Source organism: Eschrichtius robustus, chromosome X (genome assembly GCF_028021215.1).
Source record: "Eschrichtius robustus isolate mEscRob2 chromosome X, mEscRob2.pri, whole genome shotgun sequence".
Taxonomy (NCBI): domain Eukaryota; kingdom Metazoa; phylum Chordata; class Mammalia; order Artiodactyla; family Eschrichtiidae; genus Eschrichtius; species Eschrichtius robustus.
In genome coordinates, this window is record NC_090845.1 from 31,447,385 (window position 1) to 31,467,950 (window position 20,566).

Here is a 20,566-nt window from a genome sequence, read left to right on the forward strand (position 1 = left end):
TATTCCATGGCATTCATATACACATTTTGTTTAAATGTTCATGTAATGTAGAACATTTTGGTTGTTTCCAGTCTTTGGCTATTAGAAATAAAGCTGCTATGAACAATAATGTACAGATATTTTTCTGTGAACACATAATTTCATTTCTTGGGATTAATGGCCAAAAGAGCACTTGCTAGATCACAGAGCATTTGACTATATATACATACATACATTTATATATATACATATATATATATATATATATATATTTTTTTTTTTTTTTTTTTTTTTAAGAAACTGCCAAAGTATTTTCCAAAGTGGCTGTACTACTTTGCATTCCCACTGGTATGTATGAGAGATCCAGTTTCTCTGCATCCTGTGTCGGCATTTGGTACTGTCATTAAATAAATATACATGTATATATTTAGCTCTTCTGATATGTGTGTAGTGATATCTCGTTGAGTTCTTAATGTTCATTTTCCTGATGCTTAGTGATGTTGAACATGTAGACTTTTTCACATGCTTATTTACCATCTATATATCATCTTCAGTAAAAGGTTGCTTCATTCTTTTTGCCCATTAAACGGTTTGGATTGTTTGTTTTTCCTGTTTTCAGATTTCTTTATATATTCTGGCTAACAGTTGTTTTTTTTTTAATTCAGATGTGTGGTTTGCACATATTTTCTTCATGTCTGGAGTCTGTATTTTCAACCTCATAATAGAGTCTTTCACAGAGCCTATTTGTTTTATATTTTGATAGATTCTAATTTATCAATTTTAAAAAATTTTATAAATCATGCTTTTCATGGCATGAAACTCTTCAATGAGCTCTTCAACAAGCTCTAGGTCCCAAATACTTTCTCCCATGTTTTATTCTTTAAGTTTTACAATTTTACATTTTATACTCATCATACACTTATATGATTCACTTTGAAGTAATTAGTTAATAAACTGAGTTTTAGTTCAAGTTTTTTTTTTTTTTCTGGCCCATAGATATCCAGTTGCTATAGCACCATTTGTTGGAAAAAGCATACTTTTCCATTGAATTGCTTTGACAATTTTGTCAAAAATAAGTTGGCCATACTTGTATGGACTTTTTTTTCCATCCTCTTTTCTATCCTTCCACAAACACCAATCTTGATTAGCAACACTATGTAAAAATATTCACGGTGTAGTGATTCCTCCCATTTTATTCTTATTAAGATTGTTTTAGCAGTAAGTGTATTTCATTAGATTGTCAAATTTATGAGTGTATAGTTTTTCGCAATATTCCCCCTTCATCCTATTGATGTTTTCAGGATTTTAGGATGTTTCCCCCTTCATCCTATTGATGTTTTCAGAATTGTCAAATTTATGAGTGTATAGTTTTTTGCAATATTTCCCCTTCATCCTATTGATGTTTTAGTGATATTCTTCATATTGGTAATTTGTGTTTTTATTCTTTGTCAGTCTTGCTAGAGGTTTATCAGTTTTACTAATTTATTCATTTTGAATGATTTTTTGTTTCATTGATTTCCCCTTCTTGTTTCATTTTCATTGTTTTCTACTCCTATATTTATATTTCTTTCCTTCTACTTGCTTTGAGCTTACAATGGTATTCTTTTTTCTAGTTTCTTGATGTAGGAGTTTATTGATTTAAGACTTTTCTGATGTATTCATTTAATGTTATAAATTTCCCCTACAGCACAGCTTTAGCTGAACTACAAAATTTTACATTTAATTTAAAATTACCATTTTCACTCAATTCAATGTATTTTTAAAAACTTCTCTTGCAACTCCCCTTTCTGACTCATGGATTATATAATTGTCTCATTAGTTTCAGTGTTTAGAGATTTTCCTGTTATCTTTTTGATACGTTTATCTAGTTTGATTAGAGAACACATTGTATATGATTTCAATTTTTTAAAAAATTGTTGACGGTTGTTTTATGGCCCAAGATAGGGTCTACACCTTGGTATCTGTTTCATGGACACTTAAAAAGATTGTATATTCTGCTGTTGGTAAGTGTTCTATAAATATGTAATAGATCCTGTTGGTTAATGGTATTGTTAAGTTCCTCTGTATCCTTGATGATTTTCTGTCTAGTTGATCTGTCAATTACTGAAAGTGGAGTTGAAGTCTCCAACTATAACTGTGGATGTGTCTATTTCTCCTTCCAACTCTATCAGTTTTTATTTCACATATTTTGCAGCTCTATTTTTGGGTGCAAATACATTTAGAATTGATATTGCATATTGCTTCTTGGTGTACTGACCCTTTTGGCATTATGTAAAACTCGTGTCTATCTCATAATTTTCTTTGTTTGGAAGACTACTTTACCTGATGTTAATTTAGCCACTCTTGTTTTATTTAATTAATGTATGCAAGTATATATTGTTCTATCCTTTTACTTCAGCCTACCTTTATCACTAGAGTTTAAGTGATTTCATCTAGATTGCATATTGGTGGGTCATCTTTTCTTTATCTACTCTGCCAATATCTGTATTATAATTATTTTACTTCAACTATCTACATTTAAGGTAATTATAAATATGTTATGGCTTAAGTCTACCAATTTATTACTTTTGATTGTTTTCTCTGGTTCTGTTCCTGCGTTTTTCTTTTCTTGACTTCCTTTGGGTTGCTTGAAAAATTTTTAGGATTCTTTATTATAGTATTTTTTAGGACATCACTCTGTATAGTACATTTAGTGGTTATTTTAGGTAATACAATATACATACATAGCTTTTCACAATCTACTGATCTTGCTCTTTTACTACTTTAAGTAAAGCATAAATATTTTACTTCCGTTTAAGTCCCTTTACCCTCCAAACTTTTGAAATATAACTATCTGAACTATTTCCTCCACACACATTAAGCACCATATCAGGTGGTGGTACAACTTTTACTTCAACAATAAAACATGATTTAAGAAGCTAATGGGAAGGTGAGTCTATTATACTTATCCTTATTTTTTTCCATTTCAATGTTCTTTCCATTCTGAGGTTCCAACCAAGCCTTTTTTTTTTTTTTCTGTTATTTCCTTTCTGCTTAGACAACTTCCTTCAGTCACTCTTTAAGGGCAGGATTGCTAACAACAAATTAGCTTAGTTTTCCTTCATCTGAGAATGTTTTTATATCACCTTAATTCCTTAAGCAATGTCTTCCTTGTCATGGGAATCTCGTCTATTTGAATCCTCACATTTTGGGTCCTATTTATAATTGTTTGTTCCTGTCATATACTTAGTGCTAAATCAGTGTTCATTGTATGAATGAATGTTCTTTCACTTTACCCATATAATCACTGTTTTAATCAAGGTTGTGATAATCTTTCTTCTTTATAAATTCTTTCTTCCTGGTTTGTCCAAATTAAGTACTAGAACATCCATTCTTTAATTCCCCTGTAAATATCGGCGTTTACACATTAATCAAATAGGTATCTGTTGAACACTTATGATATACTTTATCTAACACTTAGAGGGTTAGTTTTGAAGTAAAATTTAAAAAACTCATGCCTTTTATAATACTACACTGTAGCCAAGAAGAATGTAAAGAAACATGAAACAGCTTATTAAAAATGGATAGCAACATATACTTAAGTTCAAAAATCACAGGGACTCCTTCACTTTAAAGGCCTCTTTATATAAGAAATCTATTTTAAATTTCCACCTGCATATCCTATGGTCAAAATTACTATGAGAGTACTATGCACATAAGAAGGCTATTTTATCCAAATCAAAGTTCATTCTCATTATAATTTTATAAAACTCTTCCAAAATCAAGGAGCTAAGGGAGATACACGTTGAGTCCCAAGATTCATTTAAGATATAAAATATGACGCCCAAATGCCACAACTAGTTAATAAAACCAACAAACCAAAACCCCACAGACCCTGGCTACTAATCTTTTTTGTTGTTTCTATCCAATCATCATTTTATGATCCTATTTCTCAGCCAATCTCCTTCATTCCTCTGAAGTACATCTGGTTAAAGGCTTTCCCTCTAATCATTGTAAGAAGTAAAATTTATAAAATAACTATTACTCTAAGTTTGTGTAGAATATTGTCACATTTTATAGAATTTGAAGAATGTACTTACAATTCCCCCCAAATTGTGTCCAGAGCTAATTTCTTCCCTATTACTTTCTCCCTTTATTTCTTTCTTACTAACTGGAAGAGAAGGCAACACCCCCTTCCCATTTGGAATTCCAATACTCTCCGACCCACTAATAGCTCTGGTATTTGCTATATCACATTCTGCCCTAATTAAGTGGAGCACCAAGAGTAACATCCTCTTGCTTTATGTGGGCAGTGTATTATCAACTGCTCTTCTGCATGAGATGATTTGTCAGGGTGCTAGAGGCAAGACTTTTTCCCCCCAGGTATCCACCCTCTCTTCTGCTTTTTTTTTTTTTTTTTTTTTTCTTTAAGGGGTCATCATGTAGGTTTTCCCCTTCCTGGCTGTACCACTAAGCATCTTCAAAATTGGACCAGTGTTAATTGTTTTTCTCTGACAGTTCCAGGCTGAGAACTGTTACACTCCAAACTTAACTGGCATTATTCTTTCACTTACATCTGGTCTCTGTGCCCTCCAATGTAATAATTAACCTAACTAATTATTTCCACTAATAGTGGGGAGATTGTTGAGCCACAGATAATATCACTCCCAGGTAATATCAGCCAAGGTATTTGTAGGCATTCTTCTGGAGATGAAGTGATCACCCATCTTTTTTCAAACCTAAGAAATCACACCAAGATTGGCAACTCAAATTTTGTAAATATGAGTAGTAATGCCATTGTAGGCTAGGTATTTGTTACAAATGGGGCTTTTAAGTATCTCTCAAATCACACTATGTATATAACACCAATTACTCCAACATTGTGGACAACCTTGCATTAAAAAAGGCAATTCATTTTGACTAACAATCCTTTTTAAGCTTGAAATCTCTTAAGAAGTAATTCAAAAATCTCTGGTAAATATTTAATTGCCTTATGTCTCAAGTGTTGGCTTATTAATTAAATATGAATAAAAGTGCCACATTAAAGGCATTTATTCTTTGCAAATGGTTAACAAAAAGTTTCCTAACAACCACACTTTCCCTAATACACGATAAGAACATAGTAATCTATCTTAGGTTCACAGTAAGCACTTTATATTTCGAGTTGAACCTGTGTATTCAAGTATCATACGGGAACAAACAGCAGCTGGGGGTCACAATCACGTATGTCACCTAGATGAAAACAATTAACTTGTTTTCCCTAATCTTTCAGTATTTCAATGAAGCTCAAAATGCTAACCTGAAAAGACATGTATGTATTTTGGTAGAAGAGAACTTTCAGTTCATTCTTTCAAACTTTCTCGGAATTGAAAAGAGCTCTTTTGTGATAGAGAACGGCAATTCAGGTCAAAGAAATAATAATAACCTCAAATAAAAGAGCAAATTTACCACTAGCTATGAGCACTGTTTACTTAACTGTTATCTTATATTTAATAGATAAAATTTATGAATGACAAAATTGCCCTTACTTTCAGATCATTGATAAAAATTATAGTCATTATATACAGAAAGTTTTATATATATATATATATATATATATATATATATATATATATATATATATATATATAATTTTGACCAAGAGGGAATTCCTCTTGTGTATATTTTATGTGGTTGTAGTAACTCTAGACTATTATTTCTGTTTTTGATGATAAATGAAAATATCAGATACCCCAAATCTTTTTTGCAACCTACAGCCATTAGTTTATCGTAGCAAGCTTTACAATTGTGCACTGGGTCATTTACCTGCAGACAATTTACTTTTTGGGTTCACTATTGTTTCTCTTTGTCCCTTTCCTTCTTCCTTTGAGCCAAGTTGCTAATGATTCATGAAAGGAAGAAAAGTAAAAATTCACAGGGAAACAAGTTAATGCAATAACATTTGTGTTTTCTACCAAATGCTCAAAGTGATAGCCTGTATATGCTTTCTGAAATCTGAAGGAGCATCTCACAAACAAAAGACATTTTTAATCCCTCTTCACAAATGGATTTCTCCTCCCTCTTTTTATTTTTAAATAATCACAAAGATAACACATTTTGGAGAATAAGCTAAGAGAGAGTGGCCAAAAACCTAGGACAAAATACATGAAAAAACGTCTACATGGACCACATCCTTTAGTTAAAATCCATACTAAGTCAAAAGATCACCTTTCATTTTGCCTTATAAATATGTTCAGCATTTAAATTCATAAGATTTCTCACCAATGTGACATTGTGGACATCATTCCCTAACAAAAGGAAAAGTGTTACTTCTATGAGGCAGCCAATTTATTTTTCATAACAGTGATGTATGTGACAAATCGGACATTTGTTTTTCATTTTAAAAAGTCAGAGTCTGGATACTCAGCTTCAATTGTTTTGCTGTAGGAACCACAAAATATATACTTCTTATTGTATTTTTGCAAGGACACAGGCACAGTGAGAGCACAATAACTTCATGCATGGCTTAGCTACCCACAAGTGGAGATGGATCCATCTAGTCATTGAGTAACAGATCCTTTTGTGCCAAGAATTCGCTCTTTAAACATAGAATCAAAAGATGTTACAAAAAAATGAGGGACTAAGCTTTTACATCATTTTGCTACATAAAGATAGAATCACAGGATATTAAAAAAAAAAAACAAGGGACTGACCTTTCAGATCATCTCTTTCAAATCTTTCTATCTATGGATGAGAAAACTAAGGCTATAAAGAAAAGGACAGCCCACAATAGAGAAGAGTTAGTAACTGCGCTGAGACAAAAACTCTGAATGCCAGTCCAATGCTCTTTTACCCTTTTAGGAGCTTCTAAAGGCCATGATCCTTTAAGGAATCGGGTGGCTCCAGGTTTCTGCACTTACTGCACAGCTTTTAAAATAGTCCCTGTGTAAATAAACTCTGCTCAAACTACTTTGAGTGTGCTCTCTGTTTTCTATTAGGACCCTACGGATATACTATCTCTTAGTCATAACACAAATTTTCTGAGCTTCAATTTTTCATCTGTAAAAAAAAGAGGTGATGAAAATATAGACCTCACAGAAATGAGATGAAAATTGAATGAGATAATGTATGCAAATCACTTAACAAAGTGCCTGACACATAGTAAATAATTAATGTTAATTATCACTAGTGTGTGTACTAGGTCTTATTCTTCTCCATAAGTAAAGGTGTATAGGGAATTTTGATATCTAGCATATTTAGGAGATAGAATGTTGTGGGAATCTCAGTAGCTACTTGAGAAAATTATCCTATTATGCATTTACCAATTTCAATTAATAAATAGATACAGAGGATCTAATTTTAAGGTATCCCCATCTTTTATACCCAAACGTTCCCCAAATAAAAACTATTAATAACTAATCCAAAAATCTCATAATATTACCACTTTCTATCTTGTGTCATAAGTGAGGTCATAACTTAAAGATCTGTATCTCACATTTGATAAATATTTTTAGAAAGAAACAAGTTTCTTAAGGGACACAATAGGCATCACGGGATTCTGAGGCTAACCAATACCATCAACATGATCACTTATCATCATACAATTGATATATACAAGGGGAACTGAAATATTTTAATCATAATGCCAAATAAACTTTCTTTTGTATTATTTAGAGGTTTAACATGGACTATGTATATATGTACTAAATCCAGTTCTTTCACGAGATTCAAATATCTGTTTAAGGGAGTTCTTTTCTTTCAATCAAAGGTTGACATAAGTATAGCAGAGTTGGTTTACATTCTGTTTACCTGAAACTTTTAATGATGATTTAGAACACGTAAATTTGCTCCCTATTCATTCAGTGAACCTTCAAAAGTGGAAAGAAATAGGTCCTCAAGAGCACAGTGGTTCCCTTAGGGTGAACTAGAGCTAAAATATGAGTTTGAAGTAACTCCCAGTTAGAGAAGAGTGGCATGAAAATAATAAGATTAAATTAATTTAGCTTTTATCAGCATCTCTGGGAGACTGCTTACAGGATGCCCAGGGATGAAATAACATTGGTGTCTGCCAGTCATATGCTGGAATCTTGGCAGACAGTCATGGCAGTGCTTATACAGACCTTAAGAGTACACAGTTTTTACTTCTTTTCTCGCTTTCTTAAGCATTAGGTTTTTTTTTCTCTCTATGCCCAATTAGAAAATAATTGTTAAGAAGAATTTTTTTTTAGTTTTTCACATATTTTTTTCCTCGCCAAGGCCCCACAAAGTAGTTATAAAATTTTAACTATCTATTTTTAATTCTTTAATCTTATGGAAAAGCAGCAAGGAATTTTGAGCAAGTATCACCCTCTTTAAGAATCAAGGGACAATCTACTCTAAATAACCAAATAAATGTTAAAGCCATTAATATCAAGACCCCAATGATAATTAATTTCACTTTAAAGAAGAGAATCAGGAATATTTTAGAAAACTATCAGGACAAAGTTAGACAAGTGCAGGGCTAAACAAGATAAGTCACAAGGTGAAAGGTAATACTCAGAGTTTCCATAACAAAGTTCCAAAGGTGTAATGTTTTCTTGGGGGAATGCTGGATGAGAAAGAAGAGACAGATACAACATTTACCATATGTCTCTAGGTAGCAAGATATTTGGGAACATGTCAGACAAATATGAGCTCAGCTGAGCTCTTACAAGAACATTACTATGGATTAAGTACTTAGGGTTTCCAAGTTCAGTTCCCTTATTTCTATGATATGATACAAACCTACTTAAAGGGTTGTTGTAAGCATCCATTTGTTCATCATTTATTCATCCATTTAAAAATATTTCTTGTTTCTTATGTGGCAAGCTCTGCTCTAAGTACTATGGATTCAGTAGTAGAAAACCACGGTTTCAAATTTTGGGAGCTTATAATCCATGGAAGACAGACACACCAACACACATCAAAATAATGTGTGGTAAGTATTACGAGAAGGGAAATATAGAAGCTATGATCACATGTAGCAGATGGAAGCCTCATGGGAAAAATGAAGAATATTAGGTGATACATATAAAAAGATTTTGCAATAAACCAGTAACTATATTGTATCAAAAAAGTGAATAGGAAGTGGTCTGGTAAACATACCAAAATGGTTAAGACAGAAGCAGCAACTTTAGCCAAGGCATGTACTTTTGGGGATCTATAAAATATAGAAGCAGGTCTTAGGGTAAGATGAGATTGGAAAAGTAACTGGGAAAATATCTTTAATGGCATAAATGCCAGGCTAATAACTTTGGACTTCAGTCTATATGTCCTGTTTATGGTATGCCAAGGAGAACTTAAAATCATAGTACAGAGAGTATGGTATATCTTCCTAGTGCATTAACTTACTAGAAGGTATATAAAAATCTACAAGAGACACATTGAAGAATATTACATGATATTCACATGACGTATAAAGAAAAATATGAAGTAGATAAATTTCTGACTGCTGGTAGCAACTTCAGCACCCAAATGTATTCACCTCTATAATTAGGAGATTTTAGGAATAGTTATTTACTCATTTACTGGCAGGGAATCATGGAAAATTTTAGCCAAGCAATGTCATGCTCACAGTACCTAGCAAGGCTGCAATTTATTAACATAAAGAGGTTAATTTTCTATCAAATTGTCCTTAGTAAAAACTTAGATTTTAATGTTTATTTTTCTAACTAAGAAATTACTTTTAGTCTCACTCCATGTATATATAAAATTCTGAGGAAAGTGACACACAAAAGAGATAAATCTATGTTTCAGTAGTGGTACCTGGCAGAATTTTTGGCATTCAGATGTCTGCCAAGGAATGATGGGCCAGGTCAACAGCTCGTGGTTATATTCCTAGAGAGGAAATCTGCGTTCTCAGCTTCAAATGAGAAGATACTCTGCTACCTAATAAGGGATGTTTAAGTTAACTCCAAGGCAGTGATAGATAGATAGATACATAGATAGATGGATAGAGTAAATAAAAGTTTTTCAGAAAGATTCATTTCCTTAAATTTGCTATAACAAAGTATTACTTGCCTGAAAATAACGGGAAATTTTTAGTGTGGTAAATCTAATGAATGCAGGTGCCTTTTGAATAGTCTAATTTCTTCAAGCCTCCAAGAGAAGACAAGGAGGAGGTACAAGATCAAGCTGTGACAGCCAATCTCTCCAGATACCTAGGTAATGCCAAGAAATCCAGGAGTGCATCTTTCAGCCTGCTCTGCTAGAATTCAAAATGTCATATAAGCATTCAAGGGCTAGATATAGCTTGCCTTCAAAAGACAATGAACAGGAAATAACATGGACAGTACCTCCTTAGAGGGTTTTTGTCTATATTCACATACAAATTTCTTTTAATCACATGGTATTGATTTATCTTTCATTATTTTGTTATAAAATTAAAATAAAGATACTGAAATGAAAGAAAATGGACTTTTTCCAAACAAAATCTATATTTGTCAAAGTATTAGAACTAATAAATGTAATGAGTATAATTAAATAATCACCATTTTGACTTTTTGAGAAAACACAATTATTTTACAGGCCTTTCATGGGAATATTGTTTTCATGAAATACATTTATGTTTGTAGTTGTGGGATCCATGTAGCAAGACAAATTTTTATATGGACTCGAACAGTGTATATGCACATACATAGAATAAGATATAGTTTGCAAATAGTCCAGTTGTTTCTTTCCCTAGTTTTTTTTTTGTTTTTCTCCACAAAAGTTCCTTTACTCATTGAACTTGCGTCATTCATCAAATCAAACTTGGCCTCTGAGTTATGAAAGTCTTTTGAAACCCATAGCACAGAAAATCTTGAGAACCAAGTCATTTTATTTTCAAGAGCGTAGGTATTTTGCAACACAATAAGCTGGGTCTGGACAGAAAACGTATACACTAAATGATAGATTTGAAACAGATAAACAAGACTCAAACTACGCTATCTTCACAGGTTAGGTAAAGGTTGTGGGAGCTGAACAAAGAGTTCCTGGGAGAGGGCCTGGTATCATTTCATCCCAGAATGATGAGTACATCACACAGGTTTGCGGGGGGCGGGGGGATCTGAGAGCAAAGAGTTGTGAATCACTCTCTGGGTGAAGTCCAAGAAAGAAGCAGGTGCCACAGTACATTTTTTCATTCTTGCTTGGCATAATATTTCTGGACTATAATGATGGTAGGGCACATATAAAGGAAGAGTGCCTGAGAGCAAACAGCATCTATGGCCACAGAGAACATTCCTAAATTACCTGTGCCATCAAAGGGGGTGGCACAGAACTGTCTAAGATTCATTTTCCCCAACAACAAAGTAGCATTACAGTAAGGTCCCCATCTCTCTTACTAGTGATCATCCTCCCCCATAACCCATGGCCAACCCCCGGGTATAACAGAAGGCCAAACAGATGAATGAATTGCAATTCACCTGGAAGTGACTAGACTAAATTTTCTGTCATGTGAAAGGACCCTGAAATAGAGATTGTTACATTATAGAAACATTTCTTTAGCATAAATCGTTTGTTGCTTTAGCAAATTTTGCTATATATACAGATAGAAACTTGAAGAAACACAATGGTTGTTCCAATTTTCCCTTTGCTCTAGCAATTGCCTAAGCTATACCTGTTTATAAAAATTCTCTTCCTTCTTGCTTGACCCTATCAAAACTCCTATTCACCTCTGCTCAGGAGCATATACTCTGAAGTGACTATAATAATATGATGAAAGTAATTCACACCAATTTATGGTAAGGCTGAATCTGAGGTGAAAGATAAAGAGAATGGTGGGTTTCAGAGCAGTGGATCTACATACTTTGGATGTCCAAATGGAAATATATGTAACTAAAGTTGCAGTTTATAGTCTCTTTCATTTGCCATACCCACGCTCACACCCAGAGGATATAAAGAATCGTGCTGCCTTCAACTTTGCAGATGGCTCTCATCTCAAACAAAACAGTTATTGTTTCGTAAATTTGAATTAGAATAATGTATGCTGAACATGTATAACATTATGCTAGAACCTATCAAACACATGATTATTCCCCTAGATCAAAAAAAAAAAAATTACAACTACTATCTTAAAATCATTCCCCGGGTACAGATGGGTGATCTGAATACATGAATATCTGAGATGTCATCTTCTTATCTGTAAAGAAAGAATACTAAGGATAATAACAATACCCGCTTAAATAGATTTTTTTTTTTTTTTAGGATTAAATCAGATCAAGTTAGAGAAACAAGCTCAAAAACCTTGGATCTCTACCCATGGACGTGTCTGTCTCAGGCTTAGAAATGTCACATCTGTTTACATTTTTTAAAAATTTTATTTATTTATTTTTGGCTGTGTTGGGTCTTCACTGCTGCGCGCGGGCTTTCTCTAGTTGCAGTGAGTGGGGGGGCTACTCTTCCTTGTGGTGCGTGGGCTTCTCACAACAGTGGTTTCTCTTGTTGCAGAGCACCAGCTCTAGGCACGCGGGCTTCAGTAGTTGTGGCACGTGGGCTCAGTAGTGGTGGCTCGCGGGCTGTAGAGCACAGGCTCAGTATTTGTGGTGCACAGGCTTAGTTGCTCCACAGCATGTGGGATCTTCCCGGACCAGGGCTCGAGCCCGTGTCCCCTGCGTTGGCAGGCGGATTCTTAACCACTGCGCCACCAGGGAAGCCCCTCTATTTACATTTTTAATGGACTGGATATACAAATAGGATAAAGTAGGAGAAATAAGGGCTGTACAGTCTCTATATATTGTGAGAAACTAGCTATAGCCTGTGACACATGTGATTTTGATGATGTAAATTCCTACGTGAGAAGAGGTAGATTGTTAAATATATCCAAGAAGAGCAATTTAAGAAAATGTGAAGGATATTCAGAGGATCTGAAAAAGAAGAAGAAGAAATAAAGAAGGCCTTTGGACTTTCAAGGTGTGTATTTATATTGATTTTTCTATCACACAAAAAAAATACCATCACAGTACTGAACTTTTTACAGGTTAGAAATCACTCCTTGTTTTGATTTTGTGAAGCATTGTGGTATTAATCTGTTTCCTTTCTGCCCATCCCAGGCCCAGAATCTGGAGACTGATGGGCCACCGCTTTGGTACTTCATTCCAAAATTTCTACAGAACTCAGCCTGGAAATGGTTGAATGAAGTAATTAATAGTAAAAGCTGTAAACCTGCAGGTATTTCAAGAAGAAACATAACCCTGCATTCATGACTTGCTTTTCCATATTCTCCTCCATCTTCTCCCATCATCTCAGATGTTGGGGATACTTTAAAAGTTTACAAACACTGTGCAGTACTAGAAAAAAAAAAAAAACATGGATGTGGAAGTTAAAACTCTGGCTCCAACATTTTGTAGCTCTATTATCTTGGTGAGTTATGTTCCTACTCTTACTGTCAATTTCCTAAAGTGTAAAATGGGAAAAATAATACTTCATATGTGAAAATAAATATAGCTTTTAATTTAGTAACAGGAACAGAATGGATGATCGGGTGTTTTGAAATGAATAAACTATATTAACTAAAATTTATTTGGCATTTGTCACATAATAGGGCTCCATAAATGTTAATGAAATAAATGGAAGAATGAATGAACTCATGAGTAAACTAACAAACATAGAGGAAGGTTTCCAGTGATATGTCATGGAGTTCTCTCTTTAGCCAATTGTTGTTTTCGCCTCAGTTGCTTATACAGGAGAGAAGCCATGCTCAGACTATAGGCTTTCAGAACTTCTTTGTAACCATGTATGTGGCTTTTAAGCGGCTAAACGTTACTAAGAACATCTTAGATTCTTTTGATCACGACTGTTTTATAATGTCTTTCATATGATGTTCTAAAATATTTCGCTGAATTTTATTTACTATTTTATACATATTCCTTAAACATGGAACTGACTACTAGTAAAATTAAGGAAAGGTACCAATAAAAATGACTACTTTACTCAAGGTTTACAAGTTTTACCAAGTCTGCAAGTTTACTCAAGGTTTACAAGTGCTGTATATAATTAACTCATCTCATACATAAGACAAAGAAAATAAACATTTTTATTAGAAATATAAGAGATGTGCACATAGGTGACACTCATCTCCTAATATCAATTTTAAGGCAAGTCTTAGTGCCTTACTATGTACATGAAACGTGCTACTGTGAAACATGTATAATATTAAGGAAGGCTGTATCTGTGGAGAATAGTTTTCTCACGGCTATCATGAGATAAGTGTGTCTGTAGCAAGACTGTAGAAAAGGAGACATTTTTTCATAGTCTTCTATAACAAGTATGTAGGTGAAGAGAATATACTAACCATAATGAGCACTGCAGTGTTACCAAAAAAAATCCATGTTTCCTTAATTTAAAAAAGTAGCTCCAGTATTAAAACAGCGATCACTTCCACGTCGGATATGTTCTCAATGCTGTGCCTGAGGCAGCTGCCAAAACTTACACAGAGTTAACAGCTGTCACAGAAACCTGAGGACTCAGGGAGCCCACGGCACCAGAGAGTCCACCTTTTAGATGGAATGCCAAATCAGGCCAGAGCATATGACTTAAATATTCGTGGGTCAGAGAGGAACATCTGTGTCTGTAGGGGTGGAGGTGTAGGGGGGTGTACATGTGCACATGTACACTTTGCTACTCAGGAAGCATTTGATTGACAATTATTGTCACAATTAACTTTGCTATGCACCTTTGAATATATACTTAAATTGAATTGAAATTGAAAACCCTTTCCAGTGTCCTAAATTAATGTACGAAGCCATGGAGTACTGTCCTTCCAGCTAAGTTGAGGCTGCATAAGAAACCTACTATAAGACTCATATCTTGGTTATAGACTGAGCCGGTTCTCTGATTTAGAAAATAATCTCATATGTTGGGGATCTAAAATGACATGGTCACTAAAGCACAGGCACAGATGCCAAGAATCTAGTCAGCAAGTTGACATATTGTATTGCAAACTATTCATAAATTAAGTTTTTCATTATTTTAAATAGCAGGTTGATTAAAGTTGAAAATTCCATTATGTTAACTCTTACATTCACAGCATTTAGATCTGCAAGTAACTTTGGTGGTTACCCCCAATATCTGCTCTATCTTTTCTTGTGTTCATTCATTCATTTATCTTAGAAGCAAAACAACTGTTCTCTTATTTTCTAAAATTCATGGGAATAATTCAATATTTATTAACTCAAAAATTTCTTACTACAAACACTGCAAGCAACCTAAGTGTCCATCAACACATAAAATGGACAAAGAAGGTGTGGTGTGTGTACACACACACACACACATACACACACACACACACACACTTACATACAATGGAACATTACACAGCCATAAAAAAAGAATGAAATTCTGCCATTTGCAACTACATGGATGTACCCAGAGGTTAATCATGCTTAGTGAAATAAGTCAGAGAAAGATAAACGCTCTATTTTATCACTTATGTGTGAAATCTAAAAAAGTAAAACAAATGGATGAATATAACAAAACAGAAACAAGACTCATAGAGAACAAACTAGTGGTTACCAGTGGGGAGAGGGAACAGGGGCTGGGCAAGATAGGGGTAGGGGATTAAGAAATACAAACTACTACTACGTATAAGTAAGTAAGAAACGAGGATACACTGAATCGCACAGGGAAATATAGCCATTATTTTGTAATAACTTAAAATAGAATCTATAAAAATCTTGAATCACTTTGTTGTACATTTGAAACTAATATTGTAAATCAACTATACTTCAATAAAAAAATTATTGAGGACTTCCATGGTGGCTCAGTGGATAAAGAGTCTGCCTGCCAACGCAGGGGACACAGGTTCGATCCCTGGTCCAGGAAGCTCCCACATGCCACGGAGCAACTAAGTCCACGTGCCACAACTACTGAGCCCACGTGCCACAACTAAGGAGCCCATGTACTGCAACTAAGGAGCCCACCTGCCACAACTAAGACCCGGTGCAACCAAATAAATAAATAACTAAATAAAAAAAAATTATTGACATACCTCTCTTCTTCCCTAAAGCCTATTAAAATAAGAACAATACTTTCATCAAGTTGATGTTTAGAAATGCTAATTCTTCAAAAATATGTAATAATTCACACTTCATAAGGTTGTGATATATAAACCTGATACAGCAGCTGGCATGCAATAGATAGCAAAAACTTGTTGTTTATTTTTTTTAACTGAGGTAACACTGGTTTACAACATTATATAAGTTTCATGTGTACAACATTGTATTTCTAATTCTGTATATACTACAGTATGCCCACCACCAAAAATTTACTTTCCATCTGTCACCATACAGGTGACCTCCTCTGCCCATTTCTCCCTCCCCCCCCCCTTCCCCTCTGGTAACCACTACTCTGTTCTCTGTATCTCTGTGTTTGAAAAACTTGATATTTATTGTTGTTCGTTGTGTTTACTGCTTAAAGTCTCTTACTTCATATATAAAAACAGAAAATAGAGAAGTTTAAAGACTTATTCACGGTAATGACACTAAATAAGCAAATTCAAGACCAGAAGCAAGATATCCTGGCTCTCAATCCAGTGCTCCTTCTAAAACCCCATAACTCCTCTGTAAGACACCTTCAGCAATAAGAACATCTAACCCTCAAGAAACAAAACCTAGTTAATGAAGTAATTTCATTAAAGAAGTAATAATTCATTTCATACAATCTGAAGACATTAAGTTTAAGGTTTATAAAGTTATAGTAAATCATATGTTAGGTGGTAACATCTATGAGTAATAATACATACAACCTGCCATTAACACCACCAGAATTTCAAGGTGACCTGAGAAAGTGGACAATCTGGTGGTTTAAGTAGGGGTTTTCATTCTCCTCCAAAAGGAACTGTGTCATCCTCTCCTAAATTGATTTAAGTCAGATATTCCCCCACATGACCGCAATGTCCACTTTGCATGGTTGTCCAACAGTTAGCTGACTGAAGGAAGGAGAAACATGGGAAAATGTGGAAGGAAAGAGAAATAGCTATGTCAGACTAATTAATTATTATATTCAGTAGTCCTCCAGAGGTCATAACCAGATCATCCCAACAACTAAAAGAAAAAATGCTTTACCTTTCCTATTCTATCAAAAAGGGCTCTGCTGTATCTATGAAGCTTTTAAAAATAAATCATGAGAGATAGAAGAGATATGTGTATTACATGCAGAACAAGACAAAATAGTTGTGAAAATACAGAGGAAATCAGAGTGGTATTCTGAGTGTATTTGGAGGTTAAGCCCCCCAGATGGGTTTGGTAATTCCTAAAGTATTCCCCCACTGCCTCCTGCATCCCTAGTCCCCATACCACCCAGATCATCTGGGAAGCAGATAGCCAATTAGTACTATCTGCACTAGAGAATAACTATATTATGGCTACACAGCCTTTTGTGAGATGACCCAGGAACTTAACTGCCATAAGCTCCAAACAACTGATTCAGAGTTGGAAGCTGCATACAAGCTGGCTCAAGAAGGAATCCCACATGGAAATGTGAGGGAGGGAAACCTGACTGCCAGGCCTGCCGTGTCAGCCAAACTGGCCTCAGCAATCACTGGGGTGGCACATGTTGCATCCAGAGTATCTCCATAACTGTATTGTTTTCCTTCGAATATGAGCATACAAAATTCAGGCACTGGGATCATGAGAAAAAGCAGGATAATAAGGGCCCACGAGTCATCTCTGCCCTAAGTTATAGTCACGTGCACTCAGATGACATCACAAATAGATGCAGTACCATCACAAAGTCATGTAAGAACACAGCTGAATGGCACAAAATTATTTTAAGCACAGATATTTTGACAAGTACTCAAGAGGAATACCATTTATGATAGTGCCCTACACTAGGTATAAAAAGTTCTCTCGCCAACACAATGAGAGCAATCAAGAATAAACATGCCCACACAAAAGCATTCTTCACAGAGATAAGCTTCTATTTTTTAGATTCTATATTTGGATCATTTATGACAGATCTCAAGATGGCTCCAATTCAAAGAATCACACATTTTGAGCCAATGATCACTATTAATCTATTTCAGAAAAACAACATACAAGCTGATATTATAACCCTAACTTTATGAGTAAAAGCTACAATTACTTTTTCCATGTTTATATGAGGTTAGGCCTCTAATTTGAGGGTTTCTCTCACCATGCACAGAGTAACAGGGTTGTAATGAGCTTTAGTTCTAGCCTGGGGAATCCTGTTATTTTTGTCCTGGGCAACTCCTGAAAACAGCTGTGCCAATATCGCAGTTGTTTTGGATGAAACATCTACAGTTGGAGAAAGATCAAAGTCAACACCTCGAATGGAGACCAGAATCTGATAGATAACTGATCTGGATATAATTCACAGGTGTTGCACGCTCAGTGCTTTTGGCCCTTCCGTCTGTTCTGCAACAGCCTGATTTTCATTAGTTAGCACTTCAGTCAGTTCATGCTAATCCAATATTCCCAACTGGACACTGCCATCATATGACCCAACTCTCTGGCTTAAGTAATCAAGACCAACACGTTTAGGGAATACATCATTAAGTGGCTATATGTGCCTAGCAAAGGACACAAACTATCTTAGCCTTTTTTTTTTTTTTAACAATGCAAAGAATTCAGGACATCCTATATGCAACACGAATTTTCAATCATGGTATCACAGAACCTTGCACAGGGATATACTCTATGCCCACTAAATGGTATTTTACACTGTGTTTAAACCTAGGCCTAATTCCAAAGCTTAAACAACATCAAATTTCAGAAAATAAAGATAAAAAGACATTATTGCTGTACTTAAGGGTTCAGGGTCAGTGTAGAACAAGAATGTGAAAAAAGCACATATATTCATACCTATCTAATGTATGTAAAATAAAAGGTAATTGCTGATGTAGACCATCAAACAAAGAGTCATGGTGATTCAAAGGAAAGCGAAAGGCCATAACATCGGTCTGAGCAAGGTGAGAGGAAGATAGATTTCATGTAAGAGGTTGTATTTATCATGGACTTGAATAAGGGATGATCATTTCAAAAAGCTGATAAAGAGAAAACTCTGAAAATCTACTCTGAGAGAACACCAATACACATACAAACACTGAAATATTAACCTATTATAGTGCACTGCAGAGGTGTGGATGTAATTCATTTCAAATAGAACAGAGAGAAAGTTTCAGGAAGAGTCCAGAGGCATGAAGTTGGAAACTCATTTTGACGTCAAGATACTAAATCCCGAAGCGAAACAATTTTATTGAATACTACAGGCAATGGGGAGTTATTGAAGTTTGCTGAACAGAAGGTTGACACTGATAGATCCACCCTTTGGAAAGACAACTTTAATTCCAGTGAATATAATCAATAGGAATGGAAGATTACTCAGGAAAGTATCTATGTGACTATGTAAGAGGCTTTGAAGGATACTGAGGACATAATACAGGTTGATGACATTGGTTATTGGTTATGGTAAGGGAGGAAGAAGACAGGGCAAAATTAAGGCAAATTCTATGGACTTTGCAAGTGAATTGAAGGCTGCAAGCAGAGATGCAGGGAAATTAAGATATGAAGGGGCCCATGGGCCACCATCTCTAATCCTGACACATCATTGAGTAATGTGTTACTTCTTCTGATTATAATAATGATTAACTCTGTCATATCTCCCAGAAATTCTGAAATATATGAGGCCCTGTGAGAAAGAAAGGAGGGAGGAAAGAAGTATCTCCCATCTCTCTTCCCTCAAACACACATACTACTTTTTAGGCTGTTGGACAGACATAGACACTGATAAACTGTCAGGGAACAAAAAAAAAAAAGGCATATTGATATGATACAATTTTCAAGTAGTTATAATGGCTACAAAAGAATTCACAACTAAAAATATCTGGAAATATAAATACTGGAAATACAAAAAGAGATCATGACATGTATACTCCCAGTAACATGACACTGTGCACATGGTCAATGTGAATAAAAAATGTTAGATGAAGATGACAAATGAATTGTCATTATCATGTGAGTTATACCAAATTCTATGAAAATTATATGAGTTTAATGATGCTAGGAGAAATACATAAACATTATACATGTCATAAATTACATATACTGCCCAAGTACTCTTTAATGTGTCCTGACATCTGCACCTCCATGCCTCTCTTTACTTCTCTAATAGTGAAAGAATAACTGTGCCCTTACCAGAAAGACAGTCATGAATATAAACTTATTTTGGTGAAAGATGATAAGTTCAGTTTCGGCTAGAGTTTCATGAACTACTTGGGAAACCTAGAAGAAACAACCACTAGGAAACAGGAGGATGGAGTCGTAAAGGATGTCAGAGATTTCAACTAGCTTATAGAGAAAAGTGGAATAAATCACTGTGTAAAATTGGAAAGTGAAAGAAGAAGAATTCACAGGCCACAACGCTTGGTTGAAAAGATGTAAGACTCAACACCAGGTTGAGAGTAAAAGCTCCTGGAGATCATTTTGAATATTGATTCCATAACTCTTGACCTTGATTCTATAACTTTTATTAACAAATGTACCTGAATTTGCCTCATGTGATTTGGTGGCAAAACATAATTCCAAGTAGCTTCAGATGGACATGGCACAATACACTCTGGCTGTTTAGAAAACACTCCTTGATAAAAAGCAGTGACCAGGAGGAAATCATGCAA